This window comes from Erythrolamprus reginae, chromosome 4, assembly GCF_031021105.1.
Source record: "Erythrolamprus reginae isolate rEryReg1 chromosome 4, rEryReg1.hap1, whole genome shotgun sequence".
NCBI lineage: Eukaryota > Metazoa > Chordata > Lepidosauria > Squamata > Dipsadidae > Erythrolamprus > Erythrolamprus reginae.
In genome coordinates, this window is record NC_091953.1 from 29,701,004 (window position 1) to 29,713,790 (window position 12,787).

A 12,787-nucleotide genomic window follows, 5' to 3' on the forward strand; every position below is an offset into this window, starting at 1 on the left:
CGTCCATTCATTCACCCATTCCTCTCTTGATCGCTTAAAGCCGGTCCCTGGTGCAAAAAGGGTTGGGGACCTCTGTCCTACAGGATTGGGTGGCAGAGAAGTTGAACATATGTAAATTTAAAAGTTTAAGAAAGTTTACAAGTTAAGTGAAAGAAACTTCATTATTCATTTATATGTACATGTACATTTCTTCATTAAAAACATGTCTTTCTGCATAATTTAGACTAACTTTGTGAGTTTTTTGAGGGCTGGAACCAATTAAAATTATTTACATTAATTCCTATGGGGAAAAATCGTTCGAGATAAGAGCTGCTCGACTTAAGAGCCCAGGTCCGGAACGAATTAAACTCGTATCTCGAGGTACCACTGTATAAGATGCATTGGAGTATAAGATACACCTTAGTTTTTTGGGAGGAAAACAAGGGAAAAAGGCCTCTGCCTCCCAGCAATTTGCTGAACAGCAAACAACAAACAGCACAGATGACATATACACTGTTTGCTGTGTATTTCTGTGCATGTGTGCCTGACCCATAGAAATAGCAAAGAGTTCAGGAAATATACATTATGGCAGTACTGTATATTAATGCCAGAAAGTTTTCTAACTCCTCCAAATTGTTTAAATAGATCTACTCCAAATATGACTAAGTCAGGGTTTAACTCATCTGTGTCTTATCTTAATACTAAAACAGGACACAGTTACATTTCAGATTATACTTTTACAGATCTTTAAAATTGATGTGGCTTTCTGGAAGTATATATTCTCTATTATTTAAAGAAGATACAATAGCACTTGGCCTCTTCAGATCAAGAATTTATTTTAAAAAGCTTCTTTGTTTTGTTAAGTTGTCTAGAACAATAATAAAGCAATTTAAAAAAAATAAGTCTGACGATTTGAACATTTTATAGACATATATAATTATTGACTTATCACCTTGCATCTAGATTCAGTAACTGATTAGCACAAGAAAATAAAATTCTGTCTCTGCGTCCCTCCCCAATTTGCATCCTTGCAGCTTAAAGCTGCACTTTAGTTCCACTTTCATTTTAGCACATGGCTTGCCTGAAGCTTCAGTCAGCTGAGAGTCGGAAAGCTGCTAATCAGGTGCTTGGCTTAGCAAGCTCTGTGCAGTTTGCTGCAAGAAGGTAAGTTGCTGGAGGCAAAAGCCAAAGACTGGGGGTGGCTGGGTGGGTGGGGCTACATTCGGTGTATAAGATGCACTCACGTTTTCACCCTCTTTTGGGGGGTAACGGTGCATCTTATACTCTGAAAAATACGATAAGTACAGGGTCTGGATTGGATTTTGTTAGCATCCCACTTAATATTTCATTCTGGTTTCATGCAGTATCATTAGCATGTCTTCAATCTGATTGTCAAACAGTCATAATCTATACTTAATTTTCATGTCATCCAGACCTCACTACTTTCTGAACATAATGTTGCCAAATCAAGACAATGTTAAAAAATCATTTTTCCTGATATTTATGGCCTTCACTGGTCTGTAAAGCAAAGGAAAGTTGAAGTAATCATAACTTTTTCACAGTTTCACTTAGCAACCACCTTTCTTAATAGCTAAGCTGCTGGTTCCAGTTGTAGTAACTAAACATGAACTACCCCCATAACTTATTGTTGAGAACAAGTGAGCCTACAATAGTTAATGATGTACAAAATGATGAGAATGACCGAAGACTGGGCAATGTGTTTCTACATTGTCACAATACTAACAAGTTGAGAGATTATTCGTACAGCAAGATTTTTGTATGTTAGTTTAAAACAGGAATACTTAAATATACAAAGCTACCAAAACAGTGGGACATCTTTGTGCTAACACTAGCAGAATATGATGATAGATTCTTAGCAAAATACAGCTGAGTAGCTGCGATTTCCCTGAGGCTCCCCTTGCTGGGATTCAAAGCAGCACTGACAAAAATGAAGGGAATCCCAGCGAGGGGAGCCCTCAGGGAAATTGCAGCATCGCAAAAACATGGAAGTCCGGAGGTGGGATTCCCCAGCAAGGGGAGCTTCAGGGCAATCCTAGCAGCGCAAAAATGGGCACTTCGCTGGCAACAGAAGTCCAGAGGTGGGGTTTCCCAGCGAGGGGAGCCTCAGGGAAATTGCAGCATTGTAAAAAACACAGAAGTCCAGAGATGGGGTTGCCCAGGGGTGGGAGCCTAAGGGAAATCCCAGCAGTGCAAAAATGGGCACTTCGCTGGCAACAGAAGTCCAGAGGTGGGGTTTCCCAGCGGCGGTGGCTTGGGTTCGTAAGGTGAAAATAGTTCGGAAGAAGAGGCAAAAAAAATTTAAACACCGGGTTCGTATTGCGAAAAGTTCGTTAGATGAGGTGTTTATAAGGTGAGGTACCACTGTAATTGTATCTGTTTTTTGCAGGGCTATTTATCCAAATCTGCATGGACATCTGGTACAAGTTGGTAAAAATGACAGAATCAGCAAAGATTGCAAAATTAACTTGTTTGGTTAGAGAAGGATCAATAGTTACATTTATTTTTGACTGGAATGCTGTTATGGACTTTTTGCTGAAAAGTGAACATATGATCTTTGGGTTTGAAGATTAGAAAGAGCTTATGGAAAGAAAAATATGATGTAACCTTAGAGAAAGAGGATAAAATATAAATATATCTGTCACTGTTGTCAAGAATATTGGCAGCTGCTTTAGAATCTTTCTCCCTTTTTATTTCTTTTTATGTATTTTCTTTTCACTTATTACTTTGTTATATTCTTTTTTAATTCAACATTTGTACTATTTTTAAATCTGTTGAACTCTTCAATAAAAATTATTTAAAACATTTGGGATGCCTTGATGACATTGTCATACAAATAAAATTTGCAAATTATGTAATTTGCTTTAGTTGCACTTTGATGTAATTGATGCATAATCTATATAATATATAAATTCATGTCATACCCATATTGATATTATGATGCATAGAATGCCTTTTACGTTCCATGTAGGCACAGCTAACAAGAAGAAATAGTCGTGGATCTGATAACTCTTAAGGCAGCGTGATTGCTCAGCGGTTAAAGATGCTGAATTTGTCAGCTGGAAATTGACAACCCAGATTTAAGACTTGAAGCTCTGCAATAAGGTGACTTGTTACTTGCTTGTTACAGTTACTTGTTAAAGTTTGAAAGCATATAAATGAGAGTAAATAAATAGGTACCGCTTCAGCAGGAAGGTAACATATTCTATGTGCCTCAGTATTTTGTCATGCTGGCCACATGACAACAAACCTGTCTTTGGATAACACTGACTTCATTGGCTAAGAAGCTAACATGAGGACCACCCATTATTATTATTGTTGTTGGTTGTTGTTGTTATTATTATTATTATTATTATTATTATTATTATTATTATTATTATGTCAGTACAACACAGCAAACGAGATCACTATGCTGGATTTCGTATTTCATCACAAGTCGGGCGCTTCCCAAGCACCTAGGACTGCGTAATGTAGCGGCGAATTATGTTTACCGATCCCAGTAAAGCGGCCTTTTGCAATTGACAGATGGAGATTTTGTCAATTTCGATGGTTTTCAAATGTCCGCTGAGATCCTTTGGTACTGCGCCCAGCGTGCCAAGTATCACTGGGACCACTTTCGCGGGCTTATGCCAGAGTCATTGCAGCTCGATTTTTAGATATTCGTATTTCACTAATTTCTCTAGCTACTTCTCCTCAATTCTGCTGTCTCCTGGGATTGCGATGTCGATGATCCATACTTTCTTTTTCTCCACAATCACAATGTCTGGTGTGTTATGCTTCAGAATTCGGTCAGTCTGAATTATTATTATTATTATTATTATTATTATTATTATTATTATTTATTAAACTTGTATGCCACCCCTCTCCGAATACCTGGGACAGCTCACAAAATACAATACAAAACAATATGTATACAAATCTAATAGTTAAAACTGTAAACTAAAATCCCATTATGTTAAAAAACAGTCAATCTACTCAAGAATTCGTAGAGTAATTAGGAGATACTCTAGCATTAGCAATAGCAGTAGCATTTAGACTTATATACTGCTTCACAGTGCTTTGCAGCCCTCTCTAAGCGGTTTACAGAGTTAGCATATATTGCCCCCAACAATCTGAGTCCTCATTTTACCCACCTCGGAAGGATGGAAGGCTTGAGCCTGGTGAGATTCGATTTGCCAAACTGCTGGCAGCTGGTAATCAGCAGAAGTAGCATACAGTACTGCACTCTAACCACCGTGCCACTGTGGTTCCTATTGGGCACAACTGGACAGGGAAAACTTTTACCTTGCCCTTTTTGATACATCTAAGATTTAAGTGCCTCAAAACTTATTTATTTTTCGTATTTCTGAACTGCCCACTTCCTTCAAACAGAGACTCTGGTGTAGTGTATGATATAACATTCTAGGTTTCTTGCTTCTGGCTATTACTCCCATCTATCATGGTATACTTTACTGTCTGATTCACTTCCTTATGGAGAATTGTTTTCTTTGTTGGCTTATGTTATGGAGCATTCTTTCTTTGATATGATAAATCCTATCCTCTCTCATCAGCTGAACCATGGCCACACTTTACTCCTCTCCTTTGATTTTGTTTTTCTTCAAAGCTAACCACAATTTACATTTCCTGCAAATACACAGCATGCCAAATTGTTTTGGTCAAGAACACAACATATCACGAGCATTTCAGGTCACAACCACAGAGCCCTGTTTTTTCATCATCCTGAAACAGGAACACATAAAGTATACCGATAGTGGAAGCATTATTGAAAGGCACACGACACACTTAGCGTATGAACAGTCACACATTTGATCTTTGGCAAATCAAGGTGAAATCATGGTCAGAACATTTGAAAAGGGGCATTGTGGGAATGGATAATACAGTGGTACCTCTACGTAAGAACTTAATTTGTTCTGTGACCAGGTTCTTAAGTAGAAACGTGCTTAAGCAGAAGCATTTTTTTTCCATAGGAATCCATAGGAATCAATGTAAAAGCAAATAATGCGTGGATTCCATAGGAATCCATAGGAATCAATGTAAAAGCAAATAATGCGTGCAAACCCATTCAGAAAGAAATAAAAGCTTGGAATTAGGTTGGGAGGAGGAGGAAGAAGAGGAGGAGGACAGTTGCTGCTGAAGGAAGGAGGTGAGGTGAGGAGAATAAAAAAAATCCAAAACTTTAAGGCTTAAAAAAAAAGGAGGGACTCTGAGGCAGTGCCCAGAGAAAGGAAGGGAGTGTTTCTTTTTTCTGGGCGCTGGCAGAGGTTTATTCCCTCTCCAAGCACTCAGAGAAAGGAAAATGCTTTGTTCGCTCTAGACTGCCAAATCCTCCTTAAGGGCCACCGAAAGGCTCCTCTGGCAGCCCAGAAAAGCCCGAGATGGCTAGGATTAAAGGGGGAATGGCAGGAAACTGGCTGGGCCTTCATGCCGCTCTCAAATTTCCTGGGAAATTTTTCCGGGCTCAGCTTCTTAAGTAGAAAATGATTCTTAAGTAGAGGCAAAAAAATCTTGAACACCCGGTTCTTATCTAGAAAGGTTCTTAAGTAGAGGTACCACTGTAATTCAATTATCCTTGGAACAAACTTCCAGCAGACGTGGTTGGTAAATCCACAGTAACTGAATTTAAACATGCCTGGGATAAACATATATCCATTGTAAGATGAAATACAGGAAATAGTATAAGGGCAGACTAGATGGACCATGAGGTCTTTTTCTGCCGTCAGTCTTCTATGTTTCTGTTTCTAATTATGGGATGCTTGTAAATCTGTTATAGGCTATTTGTATAACAATGTGGCTAAGTCAGATCAATTACAAATCTAGGATACACATAGCCTGCTAAGCTTCACTGATATTAACCTGGCTTGCTTTGGTACAAGTTATACAGACCTGATCTGTTTGATTAGTTAGTATCTGATAGATTGGTAAGATGGACAATTAAGCAAATTGATATTAATATGCAAATAATATAATTGTAGAAAACCACAGCAGCATCTTCATTAACTCTTGCTCATTTTAATGGGACCTTCCTAATTTTTAGGTGGATTGGGTTCAATGAAGCAGAGTTTCATTCAGGCTACATTGCTGAATAGTTGCTTCTCAAAATAATGTCTCCTACATTCTTTTAAAGTTTAACAATAGTAGATTTAAGTCATTTGTGCTGCCATTTGTTTGTAAATTCTAAAGCCATGAGTCACTTTTGACGTCTTTCAAAATGTATCTTGTGTATCTTAATGGAAATAAATGTTCTTCTAGAGAGATCTGGTAAATGTCAGTATAGTGTGGTGGGGAAGAATGTCACAAACTTAGCTCTTTCAGGCTTCCCTTAACAGAATAAAAGAATAACAGAGTTGGAAAGGACTTTAGAAGTCTTCTAGTCCAACTCCCTGCTGAAGAAGGAGAGCCTATACCAGTGATGGTGAACCTATTGCACGGGTGGCACGCAGAGCCATATCTGCTGGCACGTGAACCGTTGTCCTAGCTCAGTTCCAATATGCATGTGTGTGCTGGCCAACTGATTTTTGGCTCACACAGAGGCTCTAGGAGGGCACTTTTGAGAGCCTCCAGGGGTGGGTGGTAGAGGACGTTTTTACCCTCCCCTGGCTCCATGGAAGCTTTTGGAACCCGGGGAGAGTGAAATATGAGCCTACTGTACTGGGCCCACAAGAAATTGGGAAACAAGGCCGTTTCCAGCCTCCAGAGGACCTCCGGGGCGGGGGGGAAGCTGTTTTCCCCCCCTCCCCAGTCATTGAATTATGAGTGTGGGTACTTGCGCATGCACAATAGTGTGCACACACACTCTTTTGGCACCTGAGGGAATCACTGGTTCACCATCACTGCCCTATGCCATTCCAGACAAGTGGCTTCTTAAAAGCCTCCACTGGTAAGGCACCCACAACCTCTGAAGGCAAGTCGTTCCACTAGTCAATTGCTCTCACTATTAGGAAATTTCTCTTTAGTTCTAGGTTGCTTCCCTCCTTGATTAGTTTCCACCCATTGTTTCATGTCTTGCTTTCTGGTACTGTGGAAAATAGATTGACCACCTCCTCTGATTTGTGGCAGCCCCTCAAGTTTTGGAACACTGCTATCATGTCACCCCTAGTTCTTCTTTTCAGAAGACTAGACATACCAAATTCCTGTAACCATTCTGAACCGTGTTAGCCTCCAGTTCTGTAAGCATCTTTCCTTTCTGCACCCTTTCCCAAGTCTCAACATATTTTTTATAACCTGGTGACCAAAACTGGATGCATGAATTCTAAGTGTGATCTTACTAAGGCTTTATAAAGTGCTATTAATGCTTCAGGGGCCCTGATTCTATCCCTCTGTTAATGCAACTTAGAATTGCATTGGCTGCTGCAGCACACTGCAAGGTTATATTTAATGGTTTCTCCACTAGGGTTCCAATATTCCTCCCACAGTTGCTGGTGTTGAACCAGATTTCACCTAATCTCTACCTATTTATATTTGTAAAACTTTGTTTTTTAATACATTGAATTACATTTTATATATTTTGTTAGATGGGACCCTGTGTTCAAGTCTGTGGAGATCCATCTGGATCTTGAGGGTATCTTCTGGGATGCTAGTATTCCTGTCAGTTTAGTGTCGTCTGGTGAGTTCCCATTCTACTCCCTCATCTAAATCATTTATGAAAATGCTGAAGAGTATTGGGCCTAAAATGGAAATTGGGGTACCCCAAATTATTTTCCTCCATGTAGATCTACGCAGTTTCATTAAGGACTACAGATTGTGTGTGGTTTGTCTGCCTGTTACAAATCCATCTGGTGGTGATATTATCTATCCCACATATTTTTAGTTTACCAGAAAGTAGATTGTGGTCTACTTTGTCAAGCGCCTTACTGAAATCAAAGCATGCTGTCCACTGCCTTTCATTGGTCCACAAGTTTAGTCACTTTGTCAAAGAATGACATAAGATTTGTTTGCCGTGATCCGTTAACTTCGCTTGCTTCTAGGTGTTCGCAGATCTGTTGCTTGATTAGCTTCTCCAGATATTGATGTCAGGCTGATTGGTGTGCAGTTCCCTGGATCTATTTTTCCCCCCTTCCCTTTTTTGAAAATGGCAACCACATCAGCTGTTTTCCAGTCCTCAGTAAAGATATAGTACAATAGTTCTGAGTTCACATCGGTCAGCTTCTTCAGAACTCTGGTATGTAATCTGTCAGATCCCAGTGATTTGAATTGTCTAGAGCAGTTTTGTCGTATTTATCTTATTTGCCAATGACATTGTAAAACTTTTAGTGTCCTTGATTCTAACTTAACAAAATCAAAGTAAATGACCAAATCTGACCTAAGATTCAAAAACAATACCTGCATCAATTTAATGATAATTTACAAACAAGAAAGAATGATTGTCAAGTCTGCAGAGAAATATTACAACTAGTACAACAATACTTTCACAATCAAATTTGGTCCATTATCAGATAGATAAAGAACAAATAGTGAGATGTTCTGACATATTGAATTAGTAACCATACAATATATTCTTGTGTGTGTTTTCTTGGGGGTAGATGACCATGGACCCAATACACTACTATCCTTTAGAATAGGGGCAGGAAAAGTTGGCTCTTCTATGATACGTTGACTTCAACTCCCAGAATTCCTCAGCTAGCATGATTGCCTCAGGAATTCTGGGAGTTGAAGTTCACAAGTCATAGAAGAGCCAACTCTGCCTACCACTGCTTTAGATGAAGGATATAGAAGTTAGATGTAACTTTTATTGGTGCAAAACATCTTACACTAAAGCTTTAGTCCTTAGTAAGTATGGATTAGGTTAGCATTTGATTAATTGAGCCATGTATGCTAGAATGAAAAATGTTCATACCCACAGAATAGGACTCACCAAATAAAATAATAGTAGAATATAGTGTCAATACACCAGCCACAAGATTTGTAATGGTCCCCATCCTGGTTTATTTAGATGAGACTTTAAGATTTGGCTTAATCCCAAAATCCTCTGTTAGGATCATTAAAGGACCTCTTGTACGGTGTTCTGGTTTTTCAAAATGCTGGGAGGTTTTGACATATTCATTTTAAAAACAGAAAGTAGAAATTGTTGGATGAGTTCCAGCCCTTTTAGTTCATATCTATCTAACTGTGGCTTTAATTAGCATTATTGTTTTCAGTTGCTATTTCTCTCTGAAATGGTTGTGTTTATTTGGCCTATTTTGCCTTAGATTCTGCAGCAACAAAAAATCCTCATTCCTGTTTTGCACAAAAGAAAAATGCAAAGGAAACAAATCCATATGCCCCCCCATTATAATATCTATTTCATTCCTACTAAAAAAATATGAAAAAGGGACAAAATACTTCACACCAGCTTCTGTTTGATAGTTTTTCATCCCCGCTAGTCTGAACAAAAATTGCAAAGCCTGTTTTATTTATTTATTTATTTATTTATTAAATGTATATGCCATTCATCTCACTGTCGAAGCTATATGAAATACAGATCTGATGAAAGCTCTGGAAAGACTTTGTTAACACTGAGCTTTTCACAGAGATTTTGTTGTTGTCGTTGTTGATGATGTTAGGAGTCAGGGGAACAGGGTGTCTGTATGTGTGTGTGTATGTATGTACATATGTGTGTATAGCAAGATGTTCACAGACAATAATTCAATAACCATTAAAAGTAGGGACTGGAACATTTAGTAAATCATGTACACTTGACAGAAAGATCATACTTATTTAAACAAGCAATGCATTGTTTTGTTTTATTTTAACACCTCTTTTTCTTTCAAAAAAAGATAACTGCTAAAACCAGAATGCCATCTAGAAAAGGTGCTAGCACTTCAGGCCCACCTTGAATTGTCTAACCTAAAATGTTATCCTTCCAAAAACATAGAACATTAAAGCTGGTTTAAGATGCTTTTCTGTCTGAAGCAAAGGACAAACCATTGCTAAATACTCTGTAATACCTTATAATGACTGTGTGATAACTTGGCAAATTCATCGCACATGTTATTCTTTATTAATCCATTAATATGATTTATTTGGTTTTGTCTTAGTAGATTGCATAAAATTTAATAAATTATGGCATGGTGGGTTTTTGAATTCAGCTAGTATGGTTAAGTCCGTAATTTAAGCAAACTGTAGCTTAGGTTGTGTGGTAACACCTATCCACACTAAGAGAGAGAGAGGAGAGAGGAGAGACAGACAGACAGACAGACAGACTTTTTTTTAGCAAGCAAAGATCAGAAAAAGAAAACAATACTGCAAACAATAATATTTTTTAAAAAATTCAGTCCATTTATTAAAACATTTAATAATATAAAGATGGTTAGAAAGTAAGTATAACTATAGAAGTCCTTTATTTAGTTGATGCCATATTTTCACTTATAGTCTGAACTACAGAGGTGGGTTTTTTGAAAAAAATAAATCTATAACATTATGCTCAGTCATATCATCACGTCCAGCACCAAGCACATGGAGTTACTGCATAGTTCTCAGTCGATAGCTACAATCTTTGCATTTAAGGTTGATGTTTTTCATATCTTCCTGAAATGTTGGTACCAGGTTTTCTTTGGGTTTCCTTTTTATATCCAACCACTTGGTAGTATCCAATTAATTACAGTAATTCAATTTCTCACTCATACAGAACACTTTCGGGACTCATAGACAACTTTCGGGAATTACTTCTTTGCAGAATTTCCCCATTTATGACATGGTCTTGCTATGAGATACAAAGAGTCCTTCTGAGACAACGTTTTTTGGAACACTTTGATCTTATGAATAATTTCTTGTTGTAGATTTCCCAGTCTCACTGGAGTAGATGGCAGTCATTGTGATAATGGCATTGAATTACTAATGGTATTAAGTTATTAAATTACTTGGGCATAAATGGACAGATTTCTAGTTTGTAGTATGGAGCGGAATGATGAGTTTCCATTTGAAATAATGCCATGTAGAGAAAAAATTCCATCCCCCCTTACTGTTTATTAGTTTAATGAAAGAAATTTTGTTTTAAAAATACTTTAGTGGGTGGAATATGATAATCTTGCACTCATATAGTTACAACATATATAGACTGGTCTGTCATTTTTTTCACCATAGAATTATCTGCAACCTTTATAGCTTCTCCAGCTTCACCAATTCCAATGAGTTTTTTCCATTGAGCTTTTTAAATAATGGTGCTGCTATCATTCCCAAAAGGGAACTCCTGCCCCTGAGAAATAGCTAGAAAATTTGTCTATTCCTAAAATACAGTTTTTTATATAGCTTTTTTGCCAACAATTTCTAGATTCTTTTTAATGCGTTAAGCTCTAATTTTTTTACAGTTGGCAAGTATGCTGCATATAAGAGTATCTCTAACTATGCATTTGCTTATTGGGGGAAAATTAATTGTATCTATCCATTCTTTATTGTAAATTTGACCTTTCAGGAGAAAACCAGAGTTTCAGACACTATAATTTCATCTACTTGGGATAGGAGTACAGTAATGAAATCTAATGGTCACTTGGTCAAATTCTTTCATAAAAGGCACCATAATTATTCATCTTTTGCCATTCAGGTTTATATGAGTACACACTAATATAATAGTTGAATATTTAAAATTAAAATAACTACTGAAATAATACTGTATATGTAGGTTTATAGAAGTGGACCTGCAGGTTTTGCTGATGGATTCCTCACTTAACCTTAATAATTTTTTAGTCAAAGTTCTGTTTTGAGGGGGGAAAGTGCCCCCATTACTACTGAAACAAGTAATTTAAAATGGGAAACTTTGACATCAATCACTGAAGCGATATGAGGCTAGTCTCTGAAAATGGCATTGCAAAAAACACTTTATTTTTTTCCCTTAAAAAAAAAATAGTTTTATTAAGTTAATTACATTTAAAAAGCAACACAAAAAAGACAAAGAAAAGAAAAGAAAAACATCTACACAAAATAGATAAAACAAAACAATATACTGTAATACAAAATATATTACATAAACTCTATGCCGAATATAGGCCTTTGTTGTATCTCACAAAGTTTGGGCAGTAGTTTCCTCATTCCAGTTTTCTTTCAAAAATAATGTTAGTTCTTTTTCCAAATATTGAATATAATTCTCCTTTACTATTCTTTGGTTGAGGGTCCACATTTTTTTCATTTTTTTCATCCCCTGTAATGTAATTACTGTAGGATTGTGGTCTGCCTAGCTGTTAGATTTTATTTCAACTTCTTCTATATTATTGGTTTGCATTGGTTGCCGATCAGTTTCCAGTCACAATTCAAAGTGTTGGTTATGCCTTCATGGCATCGGGTCAGAATATCTCCGAGACCGCCTTCTGCTACACGAATCCCAGCGACTGGTTAGGTCCCACAGAGTTGGCTTTCTCTGGGTCCCATCGACTAAACCAGTGTTTCCCAACCTTGGCAACTTGAAGATATTTGGACTTCAACTCCCAGAATTCCACAGTCAGCGAATGCTGGCTGGGGAATTCTGGGAGTTGAAGTCCAGATATCTTGAAGTTGCTAAGGTTGGGAAACACTGGACTAAACAATGTCGTCTGGCGGGACCCAGAGGAAGACCCTTCTGTGTGGCGGCCCCAACCCTCTGGAACCAGCTCCCCCCGGAGATTAGAATTGCCCCCACCCTCCTTGTCTTTCGTAAACTTCTTAAAACCCACCTCTGCCGCCAGGCATGGGGGAACTGAGACATCTCCCTTGGGCCTATACAGTTTATGCATGGTATGTTTGTGTGTATGTTTTCTTTTTAATAAGGGTTTTTTAGTGACTTTTAACTATTAGATTTGTTATATATTGTGTTATTGTGTGAGCCTCCCCGAGTCTACGGAGAGAG